Below are 26,402 nucleotides of genomic sequence, written 5' to 3'. Positions count from 1 at the left end.
CTTTGAGAGACTGAAAAACGTTGGGGTTGTTGCCAACGACGACTACATTGGGGCGGAATTTGCTGGGGTCGCCGACAGATTCAAAGGGTTTGTTCTTTCGCTGGCGTTTGGCATAGGTAACCTTCTACCAGCCATGGCCTTTATTGGTGGAAAAAGCATTGTTCAAATTGTTCTTATCGTCTTCGTGGAGAGTTGGTTTGATGGCTGGTGCGACTTTTTCGTCCATGATTCTCTATCCTCTAGTTCTTCTTTCTTGAATTTCGAGTTAGTTTCAGCTGCAAAGATGGGCAGAAACTACTCCAACAACAGCTAGAGAGGGTATTTTTAGGAATGAAGGTGGGAAGGGTGTTTTTGGAATTTTTTATCAATATATTAGTCACATGGTATTATATATAACGGAAAGTTAACGGTGAGGGTAGACTTAATCAATTGTCAGAAACAGTGGAGGTAGTGTTAATCAATTTTCAAACAGTAAGGGTACACATAGTCAATTAGCTAAACCATAAGGGTAGTTTAAGAAATTAACCCAATACAAAATGTTTAACAGTTCATACAATCCAATATTTCTTACACCCTCTGTAGCATAACAATGAGAAAAAAAAAAAAAAGAGTAGGCTGATCTTGAACCACCTTAATAAGAGGTTGAAACAGAATAATCTTGATGAAATATCTAAGTTTCATGGTCAAATATTGGAAAACTTGGGAGGTAAGGACATAGATAGGACTACAATATCTAACTCAATACACTCATTTTCTAGTGGCAAAATCCTGCAACTCTGCAGCAAGCAGTCTTGTATTTGAGGATTGACCAAGAAAGAAATGTCCTCAAGTGTCTACCATGAAACTCCCTTTAGGTATATGAATTAAAACTGAAATGACTCCACAAAAACGGTCAGAGAGTAAAAGAATACTGATTAAAAGACACAGCCTCATTGCACTCATAGAACTTGATATTCTAACTAGCAAAACAAACTACATCAAGAATAGTAGATAATGAATTACTTTGAAAACCAGACTATACACTGCTTCAGGAATAAATAGTAAAGCCTAGAAACTCTCCAACACAGAAACCCAAAAGTCAAAATGGTTGTAGACCTAATATTTTCACAAACTCCAGACTATTGCCAGCAAATCAGACAACCACCATAGGTGACAATTCAACTAATTGCCACCTTTTTTTTCACCAATTGTCCATTTAACCAATTAATCTTAAAACAGAAGAAAACTTGCTGAATTAAAAAATATGAAATAGAAGGAGTTTCTTGAAGAAAGAAGGAAGAGAGAAGCAGAAGAAGAGAAGTTGAAAAGAAAGGAGAGCAATAATCCGGCTGCCCCCTTCACTTATTATTTATATTAAAAATAATAGAACAGTACAAAAACAACTATGCCCTTATAGGGCGGCAAGACCTAAAACAGCATATATAAGGCACAAAAACATAATAAAATTTGGACTCACATAATTACTGTAGTCCCCACCTCCTATCTAACAACTAACATAAAACATCTACTCATAAAAATCATCATAAAACTGATTAATCTTCAACACTCCCCCTCAAGTTGGGAGTAAATGTCACACATTCCCAACTTGCATAGATCATATTCAAGCTTGTTCTTTGCCACCCCTTTAGTGAGAACATCAGCCAGCTGCAACTCTGAAGAGACATAAGGCAAGCGGACTTCTCCAATTGTTACCCTTTCTCTTATAAAGTGTCTATCAACTTCAATGTGTTTTGTCCTATCATGCTGAATTGGATTTTAGGCAATATTGATTGCAGCTTGGTTGTCACAGTATAACATCATAGGTTTCTCTGCTTTCACACCAATCTCACTCAAAAGAGATCTAACCCAAAGAAGTTCTGAGACACCATGAGCCATGGATCTATACTCAGCCTCTGCACTTGACCTTGCCACAACCGCTTGCTTCTTACTCTTCCAAGAGATCAAGTTTCCACCTACAAAGGTACACACTCCTAATGTATAGCATCATAGGTTTTTCTGCTTTCACACCAATCTCACTCAAAAGAGATCTAACCCAAAGAAGTTTTGAAACACCATGAGCCTTGGATCTATACTCAGCCTCTGCACTTGACCTTGCCACAACCGCTAGCTTCTTACTCTTCTAAGAGATCAAGTTTCCACTTACAAAAGTACACACTCCTGATGTAGACCTCCTGTCATCTAAGCATCCTGCCCAGTCTGCATCTGTATGGGACTCTAGATTCAAATTCTCATGATTTGAGAAAAGAATGCCTCTGCCAAGGTGCTTTTTTAGATATGCAAGTATCCTCTCAATAACTTCCCAGTGTTGAACCCAAGGTGCATGCATATACTAACTCACAACATTGATAGCATAAGAAATCTCGCTTACCAAAATATAGGACATATGTTGGAAATGTTAAGGGGAAATATTGTAAAAATTAGAGACATTGTGGAAATATGCAAAGATATTTTGCAAAATGATAAAAGAAGCATTAATACATACTTCTAGAATATTATCTTATTCCCAACCATTATATAAAGCTAAGAAACTAAGATCAATAACAAATTAGTAAATGACAATTTACTGATTTATTATGCATTTTGATGTTTTTACAAGGTTATTTGATATTTTCTTTTCTTATTTCTAATTCTGATTTATTATAAATTCTAATATATTTATTTCACACTAGTAAATAGAAATACATTTATTCTGATTTTTTAAATATTAAAGTTATAATGCATTATGTTTTATTATAAATTTAATAAACTGATTCTCCTTTTTGTAGTATTAAGATTATGATAAATTCTGATTTCTTATAAAACTTAATGAATTTATTATGATTTTTAATACTAAATTTATAATAAATTATGATTTAGTATAAAATTTATTAAATTTATTCTCATTTTTTTATATTAAATGTAGAATATGGTTTATTATAAAATTTAATAAACATTTTCTGATTTTAATAAAACTTTTAAAAAATACTAACTAGTTAATATTTTATTAGTTGAAAAATATTTTATGTTTTCTATTATAAAGTAATTAATTTATTCTTTTGCTTTTATATTTTGTTAATTCTTTTTATAAATTTTTTTTTGAAATATTAAATATAAATTATTAATGGAATAATCTATATTAATATACTGTATTATATTAATGTAATATATTAATATATTATATTTTTAATGTACATTAGTCGACATCTTGTTGACATTAGTCAACATCTTGTCGACATAATAGGAAAAACTGTACTTTTTTTGGTTATTTTGACCGATTTGGTCAACATTTCTGAAATATAGGAAATGTTGATCGACATAATGTAATTTTATATATTACCATCCATTTTTATGTCGGTGAGCCTCAACATTGACATATGTCGGGCGACATTAGCGACATTTGAAACCATGCTTGCGATCAGCCCTATATTTCACTATGAATACCCATCTACATCCAATTGTCTCTTTGTCTGTGGGGAGATCAACTATTTCCCAAGTTTGGTTTTTAACCAAGCATCCATCTCATCTTGCATGGCTGTTTTCCACTCAGGTTTGGAGAGAGCCTTAGTAACATTCCTAGGTATAGACACAGAATCCAGGGAATAAAGAAAAGCACGGTAAAAGGGTGATAAGGCACTGTAGGAAAGATGGTGTGAACTCCAATGGGTTGTACACTTTTTCTTCCCCTTACGAAATGCAATGGGAAGATCAAGGTCAGTGGGATCAATTGCAACAATAGTGTTAGGGACAGAAACATTATCATCAGAAAACATAACATGCTCAAGCTAAAGAGGAATACCTGGAACTATATCTGCCGAATCTGCAATTTCAGAAGGACTGATAGAGAGTGGTGTGGGTTAATGATGTGTGGAGTCAACCATCATCTACCGGCACTGATATTTCTATAAGGCTACCCGTAGTGGCTTAGGTAATGAAACTGGAGGTGCAGGTGTTGGCTGAATTAATGAAGTTGCTGGCTGAATTGATGGAGGTGCTGGCTGAACTGATGGAGGCACCAAAGAAACAGGAAGAGGAACAAATTGTGAGTTCTCCCCAAAACTCTCCCCCTAAGGAGAACCACTCGAGAAGAAGGATTCAAAGAATGTAACATCCATTGTGACAAATCTACTCTTCGACACTGGGTCATAACAACAATACCCCTTTTGGTTCTGAGCATACCCAAGGAAAACACATTTATTGGCCTTAGGATTCAATTTCTTGCGATGAGGGCCAAGACTGTGAACAAAGGAAACACACCCAAAAACCCTCAGAGGTATATGAAATATCTCCCCATCTGGAAAAAGCAGACTAAACGGCACCTTAAATCCCAAAAAGTCCGTGAAGGAAGACGGTTAATCAAATGCATGGCTGTAAGAACTGCATCTCCCCAGAACTATACAAGAACTGAAGCACACACCATAAGATTCCTTGCCACTTACACAATGTGTCTGTTTTTTCTCTCAGCAACTCCATTTTGTTGTGGTGTATATGCAAAACTACTCTGATGAATTACCCCATGTTCTAGGAAATACGTGGTCAAGTCCTTCTCAAAGTACTCTCTAGCATTATCTGATCTAAAAACCTTAGTTCTCACTCCAAATTGTGTGAGAACCATCTAGTGGAACTGTCGTACCAAGTTAGGAACCTCATCACATGATCTCATCAAATATATCTAAGAATATCGTGTATGGAAAGGATATGATATGGCCCCTATATATTAGTGTGAACAATATTAAAAGCAAAAGTACCTCTTTTATTACTTGGTTTAAAAGACTGTCTACAATGCTTTCCTAACTGACAACTCTTACACTCCAAAGTAGATAACTGAACAAACTCAAACAACTTTGGGAAAAGACATTTCAAAGAACTAAACGAAAGGTGTCCCAAGTGATTGTTCCAAAGCGTAATCTGGTTCACTGACTCTGACCCACTACTATTGCTACTGCTAACATGATGGCCCTGATGTCTCGGAACTAATAGACAATAGGTTGGTATGAAGTCTAGGGACATGTAAAACAGAAGACAGAGTTATATCATTGGTCACTCTAACTGTTCCTTTCCCAGTAATGGGAATATGTGAAGCATCTGTTGTAAAGACTGTCTCTACTAGAACACAACTGATAGGAATTGAAAAGGGTAGGGGCATTAGTCATGTGCTCAGATGCTCCTGAGTCTATAATCCAGGGAGGTCCCTCCTCACCTGAAGTGGATGCAAGATTTGCAGTTGCATATGAACTACCTAGTGCTAAGTGAATCTTTTTTACTCATAAGCTGTCCAAACCTCTCTAATTCTGTCTTCACTGCTGCTACTATAATGGATTCCCAATCCGTTTGGGAAAGAGGGACCGAAGAGTCTCCTGTAGTGGCTACATTTGCATTTCCCTTCTTGTTCCTTATCCGAGCATGCATAAGAGTTGGATGAAGCTTCCAGCAAGTGTCCGTGGTATGCTTAGGCTTCTTGCAATAATCACACACCAAGTCCTTCTTATCTTCCCTTCTAGTCTCACTACTCCTGTCTCCATTCGGCTTAGGTTTTGTTGTACCAACCATAGCCGAATGGTCAATCCCAGGCTGTCTCAGCATTACATTTTTCCTACTTTCCTCTCCAGAGACAAAGGCATAGGCTTGAGAGAGTGTCACACCCTCCCTAGAAAGAATATGTTGCCTAGCAATGTCGAATTTAGGATTCAGCCCTGCCAAGAACTCAAAAACCCTATTCATTTCTACCAATCTATGATGGGTTGTTACATCATTTACACTTTCCCAAACCATAGTTTCTAAGTGTTCTATTTCCTGCCATAGGGTTTTCAGCATGGAGAAATACACAACAACACGTTTTTCTCCCTATTTCATACTTATCACCTCATTCCTTAACTAATAGGCTCTGGCTTCATTTTGTTTCTAAGAATAGGTTTCAATCACTCCATCCCAAATCTCCTTAGCAGTATTAGCCCATAGGAAATTTTTTGATATATGAGGTAACATAGAATTACATAGCCATGTAATTCTCCTGCACGCATCGGGAAGAGTCTATATTAGGTTTCTTCTCCTCCCTAGTGAGAAACCCTAATTTTCCACAGGCACCAATAGTCATTTTAGCTGATTGTGCCCCCACTCCAAATAATTTGTACCACCAAGTTTTACTATAGTATTCTAGACCCAAAAATATCACTACTACCTCCAACACCCAGTCCCACAGTGCCGGTAGATTTCATCTCGGTATTCCAACTTTCCATCTTACTTCAAATAATTCAACAGTAAGAAAAAATAGATTGGAAACCTTCCATAAACAATTTAATATCACACACAGAAACAAACCCTTCTAGAAGAAGAAAACCCTGGCTAGAGATAAATCTCTCTCCTCCCCATGCCTCCCAACAGAGAGAAGAGTGAATCAATCACTCCAAGAGGCTCAGAAAAATCCAAAAACCAAACCGCACTCTTCAGAAAATCAAAAGAAAGCTAACAATACTTGGCCGCCCAAGATCAAATCAAAAACAAAGAGTCCAACTTTTCTAAAACTCTTCCCCATACTTCAGTTCTTCCTGATTTGGATGTCGAACAGTAGATCACCTTCCTGATGACTAGGTCCCACCAAAAAATCCAAGAACTGGGCAATTTACAGCAGATCGATCAGCCCTTTATTACTTTATGCAATCGGCTGATCTAGGGCTGCATGAAAATGCTTCTAGAAACCCTAGTCGCTGCTCCGATACCAAGTAGAAAGCTGGCTGAATTAAAAAATATGAAATAAAAGGAGTATCTTGAAGAAAGAAGGAAGAGAGAAGGAGAAGAAGAAAAGTTGAAAAGAAAGGAGAGCAATAATCTGGCCACCCCCTTCACTTATTATTTATATTAAAAATAATAGAGTAGTACAAAGACAACTATGCCCTTATAGGGTGGCAAAACATAAAACAGCATATATAAGACACAAAAACATAATAAAATTTGGACTCACATAACTATTGTGGTCCCCACCTCCTATCTAACAACTAACAGAAAACATCTACTCATAAAAAGCATCATAAAACTGGTTAATCTTCAACAAATACCAATACCTGAGGATTCTGCTAATTAAAATCCATCAAATTCCAAGGACATGGAAGAATGTGCAAAGGTGCACCTTAAGATTTATTATTGTCTTTCCCCAAATCTTGTGAAAGATTGTGCCATTGAAGCCTTATTGTTAGGAGGGGTGCATCAGAAGGGAATAAGATGGCATGGTTCCCAAATTCCATGAACAATGAAGAATGCAAAAGAAACATGTGTTGAAAATGAAATAACACCAATTTTTTCTCAATCATGAGGAGAAATTTTTTCTGGCTGGAAAAATAAGATGCAAGCAATCCATGGCAAACCAACAAGAAAAAGAAAAATGTATGCAAATGGATGTGTATGTGTGACATGTATTACCACTTTTGCATATAAGCATATGAAAAATTAGACTATCCTTTAAATAAATTATATGATTAACAAAATTTGATCATGTGAAAGAGAGAGAGGAGGGAGGGAGGGAGGGGGAGAGAGAGAGAGAGAGAGAGAGAGAGAGAGAGAGAGATTCCAAAGCTCAGCACTTCACATCCAAAACTCATCAGTTTATATAAGCTGAAAATCAGACATTCAACTTTAAATTTTCAAAGTTATGCCTTCATGGAAGTATGGCTATAGATCCCATTTGCTCTTTTTCGTCTGGGGCATTGAGCTGATTTTGGCAGATGCATGGACAGGCTCATCAGTTTATTTTTTCTCAGCTGTTGCTTGACCTGGTGTTTTTATTGTGAAGCGACCGCCTATTATACGCCCAACCATCAAATGTGTTTAAACAACTAAGAAATGGGTTCTTACAGGGAAAAAATACAAAAGGTTAATTAAACCTATTAATTCTTCTCTAAGACCATTCAACAACAATCTTTCATACAACCAACTGTAACTTTCAGTAATCAAATAGTAGCTATTCAAATCTAAAATAGTAATCTTAAGACTGTTGAGTTTCTTTCATTTTAAGTTCAACTAAAGCCAAAATTAAAAGGAATGTATATGGATTTGGACATCCAGGCATTCAACCAATAGTTAAAGGCACATTACAATGGTAGCTTTCAGATGACATTATAGTTTGGCATTTGAGAAGAATAGCATGCAAGCTACAAAGAAGAAAATCTGAAAGCCTGTGCCAGCTATAAGTCTACAAGTTGCTGTTAACATCTAGCCAATTCTTAGCATCCTGCCCGTCCTTTTAGTATAGCTAAAAATAGAAGGGCTAAACAATCCTTCAAACCTGTCAAGTGGAGACCAAATGCATCCAAAGAGGGAAGAAAACCAATTCCAAATAAAGCTAACAAGAGGGCAAGAAATTAGGAGATGAAAGGCATTTTCACCACTTAACTTGCACAAGAGAACACCTTCTTTATCCCCTAACCATTTTATAGTATTTGTATTGTTACCTACAAAGGTTAGGTTCTGAATTCCTAATTTTCTAATTATTCGAATACCCGTGAGAGCAGCCATCACTTCAGCCTTAGTAGAGTCAGCAATTCCATTTGGCCCACTATAGGCCCAAAAAATAATGCCCTTGCCATCTCTTAAAACTCCTCAAATAATTGGGATAGTTTGAAGATTTTAGTGAAATAATTGGGGCAGTGAAGGATTGTTGGAAGGTTTGAGTGAAATAGTTCTAATTTAAGTGGGTGTTTTTATCATAAAGATAAAATTTTACTAAAAATCAAAAAGGAAACAAAGGGCAGGTTTTGTGGCACAAGCATTAACATTGCAAAATCATCATCTTCAAGTGGTTTAGAACATAAGATTTGCATCAGGGTGTTTTACCATTTGCACTTCCATTTTGTGCATTCATACAACAAATAAGGTTTTTCCAAAGCTAAAAATACTTACAAAAGAATCGGTTATTGATCTTCTTTTGTAAAAGTGAATTTTGCAAATGTATAAAATTGAAATAAAAATCAAGTAAACTCAAGAAACTAAAGATAAAAAGTTCTATTAAAAATTACAAAAAAATCAAGGAAATTAACCGTCGTTTGATGGTAGTCGAGATGGTCCTATAAAGGGAGAATGGAAACCAAACGACAATGATCAGCAGTGAATACCTTAAATGGAATGCCAAATGCAATCAATGAAGGGGAGAAAATATGACTGGGCCTTGTACATGAGAAACAGGCCAATGCATATAAAAGAACAAGGGTAGACATGAACAAGAACTTCAATACAGAGCAGTTCTAATAGAAAAAATGTAAAAAAAGAAGAAAAGAGAAAACTATTAAGAACAGTAACACAGGAGTCACCAGTCTTGCACCTGTCACCGATTGAGGCTTGAGATGAATACTCTCCGGCAATCACCGATCGGCATGTTCAAGAAACATGCAGAGTTGGGGTAGAAGGTGGCAACAACGGCGATAGAAAAGAAAACCAAGGTTACAAAGCTTAAAGCCTTTTGGAGAGCTTTTGGCCCCATTTGGCATCAATTCTCCAGATTTTGATTCTCAAAACCCTTCTAGAATCAGAATTCTTGTTTCTCAAAATCAGAATCACATTTGGCATCTTATTCTTGTTTCTCAGAATCAGAATCACATTTGGCATTACCATGTTTCCTCATATCAATTCTCCAAATGAAAAACACATAAAACCATAAGTCCACTAGAATTCTCCAAATTTATTCTAGTGGACTTATGTTTTTATGTGTTATTCTAGTGGACTTATTTTTATTTTTATTTTTTGATCAATAACACTTTCATTAAATCATCAGTAGAAAATTTACACGAGGAAGACAAACACACTTATCTTCCAAGAGCCACTAAGAGCCTCATAAAAGGAAGAAAAAAGAAGAAAAAGGGAAAAGAGAAAAGAATACACTAAAGTTACAGCTTAGCCCAAAACAGTGAATCCCTTTCTGCCCCTTGTTTAGCTAAACCGTCAGCTAGGGAATTAGCCGATCTTTTAACCCAACATGTCCTAACTTCCATCTCCCGCACCAGCTACATGAATTTCCTCCTCTCATTGTTGTACTTCCATAAACCATTTTGATCTTTAGTCAGCCACCCTATCACCACCTCTGAATCCCCTTCAATTATGAGTTTCTTGATGTTCAACTCCTTAGCTTTCTGGACTCCTTCCATAACTGCAAAGATCTCAGCTCTAAGGGAGTCACCCACTCCAATTGGGCTTGAGAACATGGCAGAGATGACCCCATTTTCGTCCCTAAAAACACCTCCAATCCCCGATTGCCCCGGATTTCCCCTATTGCATCCATCAAAGTTTAATTTCAAGAATCCACTAGGTGGGGGAGTCCAAGCCACTTGGTCTGTGTGCAGTTTGCAATTTCACCCCACTTCCTCAACATGTCATCCACAATGTAATCTGTGAATAGTGTCAAATATTTCAGCCATTGTACCGCCCTAATATGTATGATAGCCCTCAGATCTACTACTCCTCTTTGGGTTTTTGAGAATATCCTGGAGTTTCTTTCCTCCCACAATGTCCAACATACTGCAGCCCTTAGTCCTCTCCACATTATCCTTCCCCTTTTTATCCGCCACTTGAAAAAGGTAGGGGAGAAAAGGCCCAACAAGTCTGATGGGGGATTCCAACTGCGTCCAAATAAGGAAGAAGCCCAATCCCAAATTGACCTTGCAAAGTGGCAAGACACCAGTAGGTGAAAACCAGTCTCCCCATCAGCTTTACATAGAACACACCACTGAGGTGACAAGCAAGTATTGAGTCTCTTCTTTTGGAGTAGATCACCAGTGTTGATTCTTTCCAGATAGGCTTCCCAACAAAAACTACCAACCCTAGGAGGTATTGCTCTGCACCAAACCTCACCAACAGGGAAAGGAAGGAAGGTAGGACTGGTGGACTGACTTAAGACTTTGAAGAACGAGGCACAAGAGAAGATGCCATTGGGGGTAGGTGTCCAAATTCTAGAATCCGCCCTAGTGGGGTCTAAGACAACGCTATCAAGAAGTGCAATAAGGCTCGAAATACTGTCGAGGTCTGAGTCCCTCAAATCCCTTCTTAAACCCAAGTTCCACCCAATCCCAGAAGTGGAAGAGGACGGGGTGATGAAAGACGAGATCAACTCATTTTTCAAATAAGAAAGAGCATACAAAGAAGGAAATTGATCCTTTAAAGGGGCGCTCCCCACCCAGGTTTGTTTCCAAAATTTTATTGAATTACCGGAATTCAAGTCATACCTGATATTATGGGAGAAAACAGCAGGTCATGAATGGCTTTCCAAGGAGAGTTGCTTGTGGTCCTAGCTCTGATTCCAGCGTCCCATTCATTGTCCTCCAGCCCATGTATACTTGCCACTATTCTAGCCCATAGCTTCTCCTTTTCCATAGGGAACCTCCACAACCACTTCCCCAACAGAGTCATATTCCTTCTCCTGATACTCCCAAACCCCACGCCACCACAAGACTTACTCCTACACACTATATCCTAGCTAACTTGGTGATCCCTCTTCTCCTCTCCTGGCTCCCACAGGAAATCTCTCATAAACTTCTCTAATATGTTAACAACCTTCACTGGGATTTTAAACACCGATAGGAAAAAGATGGGTAAGTTAGCAAGTGTGGCCTTAATTAGTGTAATTCTCCCACCGAGAGAGAGGTAGTTCTTTTTCCAGGATACCAGTCTTTTTTCAAACCTTTCCACCACCGGGTTCCAAAAGCTCTCTCGCATGGGATTATCACCTAATGGCAACCCTAAGTAGTTCAAAGGCCACCCCGAAACTTCACACCCCAACATTTCAGCACTCTCCCTGAGCTCTCCCTCCTCGAAGTTCACCCCCACTATACAAATTTTCCCAAGGTTAACCTTCAAGTTAGACATTTGCTCAAACAATTGTATCACCAACTTCAAGTTCCTAATAGAGCTCACATTACCGCCTTCACAAAATAGAATTGTGTCATCAGCAAACTGTAAGTGAGTGAGGGGGGTTTCCACCCTCCCAACTCTCCAGCCTCTAATGAGCCCCCTAGAATCTGCTCTGTGAATCAATTTCCCAAAACCTCCGCAATTAGAATGAACAAGAAAGGAAACAGGGGATCTCCTTGTCTTATACCCCTACTGGCTTGAAAGAAATCTACCACTGTCCCATTCACTAGTACTAAATAATGACAATTCCTGACACAATCCGTGATCCACTTGCACCATCTAGCCCCAAACCCAAATTTGGTCAAAACTCTCCTCAAGAAATCCCAGTCCACCAAGTCATAAGCCTTTTCCAAGTCCAACTTACAAACCACTTCCTTCTTCTTATCCCTCTTAAAGTTCTCCACACTCTCATTAGCAATTAAAATTTGATCAGTAATTTGTCTTCCACTCACAAAGGCTCCTTGATAGTGTGCAATGATATCAGGCAACACCTTCTTCATCCTCAAAGACAACACTTTTGCAATGATCTTATACAAGCTATTAACCAAGCTAATTGGCCTAAAATCCTTCGGGTGGGATGCATCTTTCTTTTTTGGAATTAAGGCTATAAATGTAGAGTTCACACCCGGATTGACAATTCCTCTCCTGAAAAACTCCTCAAACACCCGCAAGAGATCATCTTTTAAGATATCCCAACAGTCCTGATAAAAAGCCATTGTTAACCCATCCAACCCTGGAGCTTTTGTTCTATCCATATAAAACACAGCCTCCTTGATCTCTTCTAGAGTAAAGCTTCTTTCCAACCTTCTCTTGTTCTCCACCCCTACATCTGGCCAGTCCAAACCTTCTACCCACACCCTTCTACTCACAGGCCTTCTTAGAATAGATTTGAAGTGCTCCATACAGGCCCTGGCAATCTCCTCTTGTTGTACTAACTCGACTCCATCTACTACCAATTTGGAGATAAAGTTCTTCCTTCTCCTGCCATCTGCTAGAGAATGGAAGTACCTAGTGTTTCTGTCTCCCTCTTGCAACCACTTACACCGAGATTTTTGCCTCTAACTAATTTCCTCCTTGAGCAGACAATCCTCTAGCTGTCTTCTCAAATCTCTCATGAGATCATTGTCTTCCTCACCAAATCCTCCCCTTTCTTCTTTAGAGTCAAGGCTTCCAATCTTATCCATAAAATTCTCCCTTTCTTTCTTCTATCCTCCCAAACTCCATCAAGTTCCACTCCTTGATTCTTGCATTCAAGAATTGTAGTTTCTTATGAAATCTCATCCCCTCCCATTCCACCAGTGGGTTACAGTCATGCCACCACTCCCTCACTTTGTTAGTAAACCCTGGATGAAGTAGCCACATATTTTCAAATCTAAAGGGAGTGGGACCTCCACACCTTCTTTCCTCCTTACATAATACTATGGGCCAGTGATCTGAGGTCACCCTTGGGAGAGCTCTAGAAGCCAAGGTTCCCCAATGTTCTTCCCAATCCAAAGAGAACAGAAATCTTCCAGTTTAGAGCAAATGGGTCTAGATTGGAGATTTGACCATGTAAATGTCTTATGGGCTAGGGGAATCTCTTTAAGCTCAAAGGCATCCACAAAACTATTAAACTTCCTCATGCTTTTTGTCACCCTCTAGTTAACCTTATTGGACTCCTCCGAGAATCTGATCACATTGAAATCCCCACCCATGCACCAAGGCCCATCCCACAACCCTCTAACATCAGCCAATTCCTCCCACAACTCCTCTCTCTCTATAGTCATTCGGTCCGTAAACATTTGTGAGCACCCGTGTATAGTCATCCTCTTGCTGCTTCAACTTCAGAGACACCGAGTACTTTCCGATCAACTCCTCCAGACCTTCCACCACATCCTTCTTCCACATTGTTACAATCCCCCCGAAAGCACCCCACGAGGGAGTAGCCACCCAACTAATTCCCCTGGCTTTCCATACACTCTTTGCCCATTTGTCATTTAACTCCATTCTCTTAGACTCTTGTAGTAGCACAATGTCTGGGTCACACTGTCTTATTACCTCTTTATTGTCACCCTCTTCCTTACACTCCCAATTCCCCTCACATTCCAACTAAGAATCTTCATTCCGCTTCTTTTTAAACCCCTTGCCACTTACCACTACTTTCCCCTTTCCTTCTGCCTCCCTTTACCCCGAGCCTCTTGTCTCCTTCTAAATCTCTCTTCAATCTCTCTACTTCACTCAATCTCCTCTTCTTTATTCCGATCTTCTCCTTCCTCTTCTGTAAGTTTTCTTTCAGCACATTCAAATCTTTCAACCTACAACCTAGCTTCCCTACAAATTCTGCTATCATGTCTTCTCTCACCAAGTCCACCAGCCCTACCCTTCCTACAGAATCCCCTCCATCTCTATCCACCTGCCCCTTCTTCCTCTCCTCTGGTCCCACCTCTATTCTTTCTTCTCCATCCACCCTCCCTTTCCTATTACCTCCCTCCAACCCTACTCTCTCCCCGCAGTCCTCTCCATCTCTACCCTCATTCCTTTCCCTCCTCTCCATTAACCCCTCCCCTCTTCCTACCTCCCCCTCCCCTCTCCAGATCAGCTCTCCTTCCACTTCCTTAAGCACTCTTTCAATAATTTCCCATACTTTTTCACTCCTAATCCTTCCTTTTGGCACCTTCCCACCTTCCTTCTGGTCTCTCCCTCCTTAGAGAGCCCGTCTGCTGGCTCGGCTACAAATTCATGGGCTATAGGACATGGAACAGGAACGGAATCTGGAACCAAAGACACTGAAGACACATTAGTAGCACAAACCAAAATCACTTGGTTACCTGCGACTGATGGACAAGCTGGAAAAGGACTGCTCCCTGCCTCCCTCTCTTGTTCTAGAGGTTGGTAAATATTTATCCCCCTGAGTTTGTCGGGAAGTACTTCTGTCCTTTGGTCACCCCAGTGATCTTTCCACTCTACCCCTGGTTCACCCCTTGATGGCGTGTTCCTGCTCTGCTTCCGGTTCTCCCGGTCTGCCCCTTCTGATCCACCTTGCACACTCTGTGGTCTTGGGAATGGGTTGAACAGCTTACCATCGTCACCCTGAAATAAACTTGCAATATTCCACCCACCCGTGTCACCTCCAGCGCAATTGCCTTCGTCGTTTGCACTGCCCACACTAGTACAATCAACCGAACGGTCCTCTGAATCTTCATCACCTTCACTGCATTGCGCCCAACCTTCCTCCTTATCTTCCTTCTCTTCAGGTCTTCCCTTAACGTAACTTGGCTTCAGCTTCTCTGAGGAGAGCCGTAGGGGGCTAAACTCCTTCAACCTTCGTCGGGAAACCCACTACAGGTCGAGCTTCTTCTCTGTTTTCCAGTGTTGCACGCGTTCCCCTCTGTCTCGCGACTAGGGACGATGATAGACCATTAACATCATCTATCTTAGTCGTGTCCCCAGTCACATGAGTTACTAAAGGCAATAGAAAATAATTGTGGGGAGAGTGCAGAATAATAAGAGGAGTGGCAATAGAAACTCCCTTTTTCTGTTGTTTTTAAGTACAACTACTATTTCTTTAAAAGCATTTAATATCTCCTAACACAATTATGCTGCTTGACTTATTATTATAACATATTCCAGTGGCAGAAGGAATCAGCTTATAAACTCTTTATCTTTTATATTCAGTGTGTGAGCTCTTGCATTTTGGGGTAAATGTAGTAAATCATCTAGATTTAATCTTGGTTCTAAACCTAGGTGGGTGTATGACATGCTAAATGCAGCAGTTTTATCTCATAGAGGGGTTAGATCTAGTAAAGTCCTTTGCTCTAACTTTGGTTTAGAACCAACTTATTTACTTGCTTCCTATTACTAGGACAAAATTCTAGTGAATAGCTAACCCCAATTTTTCCACTTACTTTTTTTTATCAATAACTTTGAAAGAATTTCATTAATTAAAATACTGTAGGATACAACAAGAAGTTGGAAAAAGAAATCAGCTTAGTAAGCTGACCCAGGACGCACTTACAAATGTGCCCAAAACATGTGTTCTTTGAACCCCTTGCTTTGCTAAGCTATCTGCCAAACTGTTGGCGGATCTCCTAACCCATTCCACCTGGATTGACATGTTCCTTGACATCCATTTAAATCTTCGGAAATCATTCTTCAACTGCCATGTCACCCCTTCCCCTTTCTGCAACCATTTTATCACAGCTTTTGAGTCTCCCTCGATGATCACCCTCCTCCACAGGACCGGAGTACACAGCAATAATGAATCCATTTTCATCTCCAATGGCCCCCCCAATGCCTGAAGGGCTTGGGTTACCCACACAACTCCCATCAAAGTTCAGCTTCTTCAAGCGTTTTACCCAATGTGCCACCCTCAATGTTATTGTTTCAACTAAAGCTTCCTTGCATTTTTCTTTACTTTCAAATATTCTATCATTTCTTTCCTCCCAAACAGTCCAAAGTATTGCTGCTCTAGTACACCTCCAAAGAATCCTACCCCTCCTTGTCTTGCCACTGAAACCATTAGGGTTGAATAAACCTTCCACCCTGTCAGAAGAGGACCACCTGCACCCAAAGAGGAAAGTAAACCAATTCCAAATAAAACTGACAAAAGGGCAAGACATTAGAAGGTCAAAAGCAGTCTCACCACTCAACTTACACAGGACACACCAGTTAGGGGACAAGCACCAATTTGGTATATTTCTTTGAAGTACATCAAGGGTATTAATACAACCGTGATAAACTTCCCAACAAAAAGCACTGATTTTAGGGGGATAGAAGGGCACCAAATCTCTTTGACTAGGAAAGGAAGAGAAGATTGTAGGGCAACCAACGAATGTAGAAGGGATTTACAAGAAAACGACCCATCAGAAATAGGATCTAAAATCCTAGAATCTGACCCACCTTCCCCCAAAAAATACTGAACTTAGCAATCCTAACAGCTCGAACACTGTAAGAAGTTCAGTCTCTCTAAGGTTCTTGTTAAATTGAAAGTTCCAATTCAACCCTGGAAGGTGAGATGGTTGACTTAGGAAATCTGAAATAGGCTTACCCTTGAACCTGGACAGGTCACAAAGAGAAGGAAATTTCTCACCCAAAGGAGTATCTCCAATCCACACATCCTCCCAAAATTTGATTTTACTACAAGAAGACAAGTCATACTTGATAAAATTTAGGAATGTAGGGAGAACATCATGGATGGCCTTCTAGGGAGCAGCCAAGTTAGCCCTATGGAGACATCCAGCATCCCATCCATTGCTTGACATGCCATGAATGCTTGCAACCACTCTGTGCCATAATTTCCCATTTTCATTTGAAAACCTCCAAAGCCATTTGCTAAGCAAAGACTGATTCTTCAATCTAACATTACCTATTCCCAGACCCCCCTTCCCCTTTCAATTTCCTCACCTTTTCCCATCTAACCAAATGATCATTCTTTTTTCCCCTTGGCACCCAGAGAAAATCCCTCATGATTTTTTCAATTCTCCTCACTATCCCTTGTGAAATCCTAAATACCGACATGTAGTACACTGGAAGATTTGCTAAGGTGGACTTAATTAGGGTTATTCTCCCCCCCCCCAGTGAGATATAGTTCTTTTTCCACGCTGCCAATTGTTTCTCGATCCTTTCCACCACCAGAACCCAAAAACTAGCAGGTCTAGGGTTGTCTCCAAGGGGTAAGCCCAAATATTTCATTGGCCACTCACCTTTCTCACAGCCTAGGGAATTTGCTAGAAATCTCACTCATCCTCTTCAATGTTGGTTCCAGCCAATAAGCTCTTTGACCAATTAATCCTCAAATTAGACATCCTCTCAAAGAGTTTCACAACCAGACTCAGATTTTTCCACTTACTTGTAAAAGCAATTTTCTAACTTCTGCAACTATTATGTCCTTTTGTCTGCAGTTTGGATGTAGATGAGCTTGAAAGAAGGTTGGCAGCCCTCGAAAACCCATGAAGTGAAGATTGGTAATATGTTTGGAACCTTTGAGAGTTGATTAACTCAGGTTCTCTTTAATCTGTATATCTTGTCAAGCATGTATATTTTGTATAGTGGTCTTGTTGTATATTGAGACAAGGTTAGAATTTTGTGTCCTTAAGGCAAAATTATGCACATTGCACCCCCTATGAATTAAACTTGGGGTCTCTCATTTGGAGTCTTACTTAATGACATGGATTGTAAAATGTCAAATCTTAATTATTCATTGAATAGCAAAAACATGGACAATTGTGGATGGCCGAAGCATATTCTCACAGCCTAAGGTAAATAGAAATCTTTGAAAATTTTAAGAACTAACATTTTTTATCAGTAATTTAAGAATTAACATTTCAATTATCGTGAGTTTTTGATGTTGCTAGATTTCTGCCAAAAAAAAAAGATGTTGCTGGCCTAATATGATCCCAGAAGGTGCTAACTGAAGGTTTTTTGTATCAATTTAATGACGGGTCATAACACAGACAAAAGGGTAGCTCTTTTTAACAATACATACGCTGTACGCATGTTTTATTTCTTTTGTATTTAGGATGCTTTTTTTTTCTATTCCCTGCATTTGGTGTTTTTATCAAGAATAATGTGACCTCCAAATTAAAAGGAGAAGGAACTATGGGGATGGAATCAAGGTAAAGGTTTTTACAGTTGCTGCAAGTTTGTGTTTGATAACTGCTCAAATACAGGAGGAGGGTGAAAGAAAAGATTCTAAATTTAAAACCTTTTCTAAATTCATGGCATCAATGGTAATGTGATGAAGTTTTTATGGGTTTTCAGCTTTCAGCATCTAGTTCAACTATAATCAAAACCCACTTTAGTGGTTATGCATGTTGAGATAAAACTTCAGAGACAGTACTTCATAAAAAGATGTTTTATAAAGCACATAAGTAAAGAACTGTAAACGACTTTAAAAAACTAAAACGACTTCCTAATTAAAGAACTCGATTCAAATGTTAAGAATGGTGAAGGACACAAACTTGGCACATACCTGTAAACGGTAAGATGATTGAACGGTACAAGGTCTCTGTATTTTCTGGAGAAAAGATCAAACAAAACATGAAAATGGTGTTTGGATATACTGACATGGCTAGTTGGGAGAATGAGAAGAAAAACGAAAGAGAGATAAAGAGTACCTGCGGACCGATCAACCACCACGAAGTCGGAGAAGGTGATATTACAGTCGGGCGAAATGTTGAGGAAGATGGAATGACTGCGAACTGGGAACTGGGAAGAGAGGAAAACAGTAAATGAGGGATGGTTTAATCGAGCCCGGCCCGGCCCTGTTTTTGCGCGGTTTTTCCGTAATACCCTTATACCCCTGCCTGCTTTCACGTGTGATGAATGCCACACGTATTTACCTGGGCGAGAATCAGGATTCTTTGGCGCTGTTTGGCATCACTCCAAATAATCACTTTGGATCCTTAGGATGATGATAACACGTTTGGACACAAGTATGAAGTGTTTCTCATTCCAAATGGGATGAAGAGGCAAAATTATGAGAGGTGAAAAAAATACACTGCAGAATCTCGATTCTCGCCAATGTAAGCTTAAAATAACGAACACGCGTTACTTTGAAAATATGGGCAAAATTGTAAATTTGTTGTTGATGATAAAACCAATCAATAAACCCCACCCTACCCCCTTAGCCCTTCATTTTTTTTGGAGTTCAAATCAACCCCCATAATTGTACCCCACAGTACACCCCATGGTGTATTGGAAATATTTTCTAATGATAGCATCATCATTTTTGATATTATTATCGGGAGATATTCCCAATAAGGAATGTACTATGAGACATTGTGGGGGGCTGATTTGATCTCTTCTTTTTCCCCATCATTTCACTCCCAATAGCTCTCTATACTACTGATACAATACTCTGCTTTGATGTCAATTGAAATCGTATGTATAACTTGAGATCAGATTCAATCAATGCAAAGCCCATTCAAACATTGTTCGAACAGCCTTTACCGCCTTGCATTGAGAATACCTCCGTACCTAAATATTTTATTTCATTGGGAGATATTTACAATCCAAGGCCAGTTCCAACGGTCCTTGCACTAACTGAAGCCGAGTTCACTTTGTATTTTCTCATTGTTTTCCCCTATATTTCTTGCATACAACTAGGCGATTCAACTTGTGTTTTCTATTGCCTAGTTTTCTCAAGATCCATTCAAGTTCTCTATGAATTACAAACTCGTTATGGATTGTTTTTGCATGTAGTCTCTCTATTGTTCTTCCATGATGCCATGGTTAGTTTAAAAACTTAATCATAATATTGTAAAGTTGGAATCTACAAATTTTATAGAAAATTTTCAAGTGTGTAAATTTATTACATGCTCTGATGAAAAATCGTTGGATATAGGAATGTTGTTTCAGTTGTGAATACTTTTATTGGAACAGGTCTAGTAACCAATTGCTTGGATTTTTATTTTTTATCAAAATTCATTTGGGGGCGGGTTTTGATTGGTCAAAGCCTTTTTTTTGTATCATGTCTTTCCTTTTTTTGGTATTTAGTCGTATGCCTAAATTTCTATGAGTTGTTTTTTTTTTTGGAATTACACACATACTACTAACTTTTTTCTCCAAAGGCGGTGGAAGCAGGACTTGAATCCACATCTCCGTTGGAACAATCCAAGTAACGTATTAACTAAGCCATCCTCGATTGGCTTGTATATGTCTCTCAGCACCATAGTTTTTGTAACACCTTTTAAGCTAAATGTGAGAGTATTTAAAATTAAAAATAAGTATTTATTCAAATAAATACTTATTTTGAGCCAAGACCAAATCAACTTATTTCCTTTTTATTCTGTCTTGACCCACTATATCATTTTGAAAATACCTATACTACCAATAAGTGTATTTTCACCAAACGTTCGTGAGTATTTATTTTTCAATTAAGCACTTCCGAATTTATCCTTACACGAGTCCCTGGGGAAGAGAAAGTGTACAAAATATCGACCATGAACGTTGCCCACAGATACACATGATTCTTGGTCCTAATTGATCTTCAGAAGGCTGTCATATAACAATGGTGTTTGGTTACAACACCATATCAAAACCATATCAGTGATTCAACTTTAACGGTCGCATTTGTTGTTTGGTAAGCCGCAAAAAATGTTATAGGCAATAAAATTTTTATGGAATTTTTAAATGGGCATTGCCTCCTTGGACTTAAATTTGCTCATGGGCCTTAGTGCAGGGGTCCTTTCTATTTGGACCCTATTCCATAAGCTCAAATTTGTATGGGCCTTGGTGTGAGTTTTTTCCTTTTGGGCCTTGTTTTTACAAGTCCACTAACATAAGAGGAGGGTATACATGTGAGGTCCACCATGAAATCACATTCAAATGTAAATTTAAATTAATTCAAGTCTTGGTGGTTTATGGAAATAAATCCAATTAAAGTCTTTCTCATATGCTAATGATGAAAATCCAACTGGTATTAAAGAGAAAATAATTATCTCCATAAAATGGCAATTTGCCAAGCTTCTTCTCTCCAAAAGGTAAGTGGGATCAATCAAATCTCTAGTCAATTAAAAAACATATGGAAATTTAGTTGATGATTAAGAGAATAATTATCTCTTTATAAGTGTTAATGTAACAACTCTTTGAAAAGGGTAACAAGAGCAAAGGCATGGGAAGATTAGACCATGCAATCTATAAATAGTCTCCCATCAAGAGAGAGAGGACCTGACCTTTGGTCAAAAACTTAGAAAAAAAAAAAAAAGAAGGCCCTTGGAAAAGGGGAATCACATACACATCATCTTCTCAAGAGTAAAGCTACAACACTCATGGAGTTTCTGCAAAATCTTTCTTTTCATCAAGCTTTCAAAGCCCAATTGAAGGAACTTATGTATTCATTCTTGGAAGTATGGGAACACATCATCCAACCCTTGACTTCAACTTAAATACAAAATTCCAAGTTGTAAGAAGTGCACCATCAAGAGAGAATCAGAGGTTTCTCATCTCCTTTATAAGAGAGATGAAATACAAAGAGTTGTAACCATATACTTTAAATATAAGAAATTAATTTATTTGAATCTTTCTCCACTTTTCTTGTGTTTGGATTTATAACATAATTTGTGGTGATAATTTTCTGTCACACCTGGTAGGACACTCTTTTCTCTCACCTCTCTCGGGGTAACACTTATTTTGAAGCTATTAGTTAGTCAATGGCTGAAAAAGGTCTTTTGCAGTTACTAGCAGTAAGAAAAAATTTGCTTTGGATGGCTTTAACTCAACTGTTATTAGCACTAGCTACACAAGTTCGACAACTCAAGACAAGGTTAAGGTTGGAGTGGCTCAAACATTTAGGAGTGCTTCCCTTGCAAATCAAAGAAAATCTACCCAACAAAAACCATTTATTTGACTAGCTACACTCAAAACTAACGTATTGATTTTGATAATGATCCAACAGGAGGCATACGCATCTTCTAATGAACACTCCAGCACTGGATTAAGGCATAGATCACCGCTCAGCTTAGTCAATAGCGGGGGTGAGCACAAGTATTGCTTCAACTGTTAAAATGCTTGCTTGCACTCACTGGTTAATAAGAAACCTTTTGCCTTCTTGAAAACCTTGAAGAAGGGTAGGCATTGGTTTGTGGACTTCAATATAAACCTATTAAGCGTGACTACTTGACTTGTGAGGTGTTGTATGTCATTAATGGTTCAAGGAAATGTTGTTTTTTGGGTTGGCCTCAATCCCTATTTGATTTACCATGAATCTCGTAAATTTATTCAAGCTCAGGCCAAATGCACACTTAGATAGATTTAACTTCATCAAGTATTGGCAGAGGACATTGAAGACTTCTCGAAAGGCCATTTTCCCCTTTAAAGCTACAACATAGCATTGTCGAGCAGTGCGCTCATCACCTCGGATACTTCCGATGTTGTGCTTGGCTACGAGGTGGTACGTAGACATTGAGCCTTCATTGCGTTCAACATTGGGTGACCATGGACGATGTTGTACAGTGCAAGACCTTCACCACCAAGAAGTCCATGAGCAGTATTGTCTTCAAAGGTCCTTCCCCTGCTATGAGCAGTAGGGTAATCTTCCCCTCCAACCTCATGGTTTCACCAAAGAAACTAACCAAATGGATTGTTGATCGTTTGTAGGTGCTTTTGCCCAATTTACTCTCTAGAGTGCCTCGTTTAAGATTATATTAGCCGAACTATCCATCTCAACGAGGAATAGATGCACTTTAATAGTTGATGATGTCGATCAAGATCACCAATGTGTCGTCGTGGGGCGTCTAGACTCCGTCTGGATCCTTATCGGTAAACGTGATGGGGGAGTCCACCTTGGACTAGGCTTCAACTTGGTTCATCCAAGCATAGGCTTTCCAAGCCAAAGAGCCTTCCCCTATTGTCGTTAGGTGCATCGGCACAACCTTAATTGGTTTTGCATTGATCTTGGTAATCAATGACGTACCTGCTAAGGCAGCCCTGTCAAAGAAGGTCTTTAGCATGATTTCAAAAGTCGCTGCAGTCCTCCATGTCGTGGTCATAGTCCTGACGAAATTCACACTACTTGTCCCCCAAGTCCTCTCATTTCTCTGGGACTTCATCTTCTCAGGCTATTTGATGAAGCGCCAGTCTTTGACTTGAATGAAGATCCCAGCTTGAGGTGTGTTGAGGGGTGTGAAGTTTTAGAAGGTTGGTGGGTGACCTCTTGACATGTTCTAACGTCGTTCTAACCTTTTTTTTGTCTCGACCAAAGTGATGGTCCTCGGCTTGTGATCCCAACAATAGATAATTGTCATATTACACTAGATGAGTTGAACTGAATTTAGCAACTCACGAGTACAAGGTGGTTTTTCAAGGAGGAGCACTCTAAAGCTCAAGCCAGTGAAGAGAACGAAGTTGTCACCTAGGCCAAGCTAGTAATAGCCAAACAAGCTGAAGAGTTTAAGAGAGCTAAAGGGCTAGAATGTCAGAGATGGAAAACATAATGTATATTGTGGTGTTCTCTTAAATACTTATGGGGGATTGTCATCGTGCTCCTCTCTTTGAGGGATACGCATTGTTCCCCAAGGCCAGTCTCGACCCTGAATCCAAGGGTCGGATTTATGCCCTTCGTGCAAGAGACGAAGCAAAGGGTGAGGGAAGTTGGGCTCTGACTGGGTGTTCACCACGTGTCCCTCTTCATCCGAGGTCCACACCGGTCCATGTCAGCATCCATGTGGTGGTTTAACTGGGGTAGTTTAACCCCCCCACCATCACTAGAAAACACCACTCCTAACCATAACAGAAAGCCTCTAGCCATAATAGAGTAAGACACAAACTCCAATCATGGCAAAGTAGAAAACACAACTTTCTCTAGTGGAGAAACTCTATTACTTTATGAACTAAAATGTATATGTATATACTTTATTCTCAGAAAAAAATATATCTAATTTATATTAATATTTATAAATATATAATTTCTAATGATCAATTTTAACACTTGTTACAAACATCCACCAAGGAAAGATTAACAGCTGAGAATCAAAATAGACAAACAATTAGAGTATGGTGTACAAGTGAAATAATAACTAGGGTTGGGGGTTTAATGACGTCATTAATTAGGAAAGTTTAATGACGTCATTAATTAAGACGGGTAACATAAGTGAAATAAAATAATGTATAAACAATTCCAGGGTTGGGGGGACATGCTTACCCTTTTTTGTGGCCCCGTGAAAACAAAAAGGAAAAATAGGAATTTCATGCAACTAGTGCTTCTTTTTCTGCACTCGTCATGCAAAGGTTGATATTAAAAAGAAGCAGTGTATCATAAAATGGGTGTCATTTTTCACGGACATCGATTAATATTGAGTATTGGGTGGGTTTAAATGTTTTAAATGATAGTTTGTGATGTGACGTTAACCCTGACAAAATGTTAGAATAATAATAATAATAATAATAATAATAATAATAATAAAAGAAAATTTGTCAAAAACTCACCATGAGTTTTCAGTATTTCTCTTAAACTCATCACAATTTTTCAAAATATCTAAAATTCACCATATCATAACTTGACGTTAAATAGACTAACGGCTTTTAATATATTACTATTTTAACCTTCATAGAAAATTTTAAAATATGTACATATATAAAAAAAATACTTTATATATTTAGACATGAAAAAACGAAAAAGTTCAAAAAATATTTTCAAATATAAAATATATAAAAATACAGAAATTGCAAAATATATAAAAAAAATTATAGAAATCGCACACAAAATAAAAAAATTATTTTCAAATTATAGAAACTATAGAAATTGAAAAACAAAATCAGAACATAAAAAATGTAGAAAAAACACTAATAGTTATAGAAACCCACAGAAATTGCAAATAAATAACAAAAAAATACAGGAAATTTTATAGATGGTAGAAAATAGAAAAATGAAAAAAAAACAGAAATTATAAAAAATATTAGAAATTATAACAAAACACTAAAAATGTAAAAAAAAAATGAAAAATGAAAAAAGACCCTTTTCCTTTAACTCATCATTCAAGGGTGATTTGGTCATAAAAATTGTTATTTATGCTAACATGGACACCCTGTTAAGAAACATTAATGGTGTACTAACGTAAGGCGAGTTTTGGAAAATAAAAACTGATTGACATGGTGAGTTTTAGACATTTTGAAAAGCTGTGAGTTTAAGAGAAATGCTGAAAACTCATGGTGAGTTTTAAACAATTTCCCTAAGAGAAACAAGAGATCGTTTGGTTGAAATTCCTGATACACAACTTCTGCACATCAAGACTTATTTTTTTGGTAAAGTTGTGATTGTAAATACACAATTAGGATCCTCTCAAGGAGAGTTTCCCCCAGGCATCAGCAAAACATAACAAGTCTAATTCCTGATCCTTGATTTTCCCTGATATGATTAGGTGACTGTGACCCTTAGCCAGATAATCTGCCGCGTAGTTGCCTTCTCTGAGAGTGTGTTTATATTCAATTGTAAGCCTTTTCTTTTCACAAATTGTATAGCAATCTTCAATAATACTCTTTAGATTCCATGGAAGTGTAGCTTTCTTTCTACAATAAGCTTTGAATCTCCTTCTAACAGACTTTGCCATTCCAAGCTTGATCAAACCCATGGTATTCCTGGCGATGACTCCCACTGCACACGATCCATATTCTCTTCTTGACGCATCAAAGTTGATCTTTAGCTCTCCCTCCAGTGGTGGTATCCATCTGATGTACTAGGTGCTCCTGGTCCTACCTTCTTTCCCGTGTTGGTGCTATTTTGCTTATAATCAGACGCACTATTAATAATTATTTCTTTAGGGGCATCCTTCCTTTCGAATATCTTTCCTATTTCGACTCTTCCAAATTCTCCACAGAATGAAAGCCGAACTTTGACTTATGTTTGTATGGGCTGGGTTGTTTTATAAAGTTTTTAGCCTGGCCCAACATTCCTGTACGGACTCCTCTCATATGGGTTGTTTCATGTTATATATTTTTACCTTATTCAATTCTTTCAATTACTTCAACTTTAGATTTAATATATTTATAGAATTTGTGAAGCAAGTATGTCCATATTTTTCCACCTTACGTGCTATCCAAAGCATATCAAAATATATCCAATTTTT

The 26,402-nt window shown here is 38.4% G+C and overlaps 1 protein-coding gene across 2 annotated transcripts in view; it reads right to left on the bottom strand.

Annotated features, from left to right (window-relative positions):
* The window catches only part of LOC148853093 (uncharacterized), a 34,578-nt gene extending 15,482 nt beyond the window's left edge, over positions 1-19,096 (bottom strand). For both annotated transcript variants that reach the window (XM_088942670.1, XM_088942671.1), the window contains exons 1-2: positions 18,957-19,096; positions 18,812-18,856 (exon numbers count right to left, since the gene is read on the bottom strand). The gene's annotated coding sequence lies outside the window, so the exon portion shown is untranslated. The remainder of the gene's footprint in view (positions 1-18,811; positions 18,857-18,956) is intronic.
* Between the last annotated feature and the right edge of the window lie 7,306 nt (positions 19,097-26,402).

Source organism: Nelumbo lutea, chromosome 5 (genome assembly GCF_056320005.1).
Source record: "Nelumbo lutea isolate HS-2025 chromosome 5, American lotus-T2T, whole genome shotgun sequence".
In the NCBI taxonomy this organism is placed as follows: domain Eukaryota; kingdom Viridiplantae; phylum Streptophyta; class Magnoliopsida; order Proteales; family Nelumbonaceae; genus Nelumbo; species Nelumbo lutea.
Note: the sequence above shows the minus strand (reverse complement) of the source record. Positions and strands in the feature narration are given on the sequence as shown.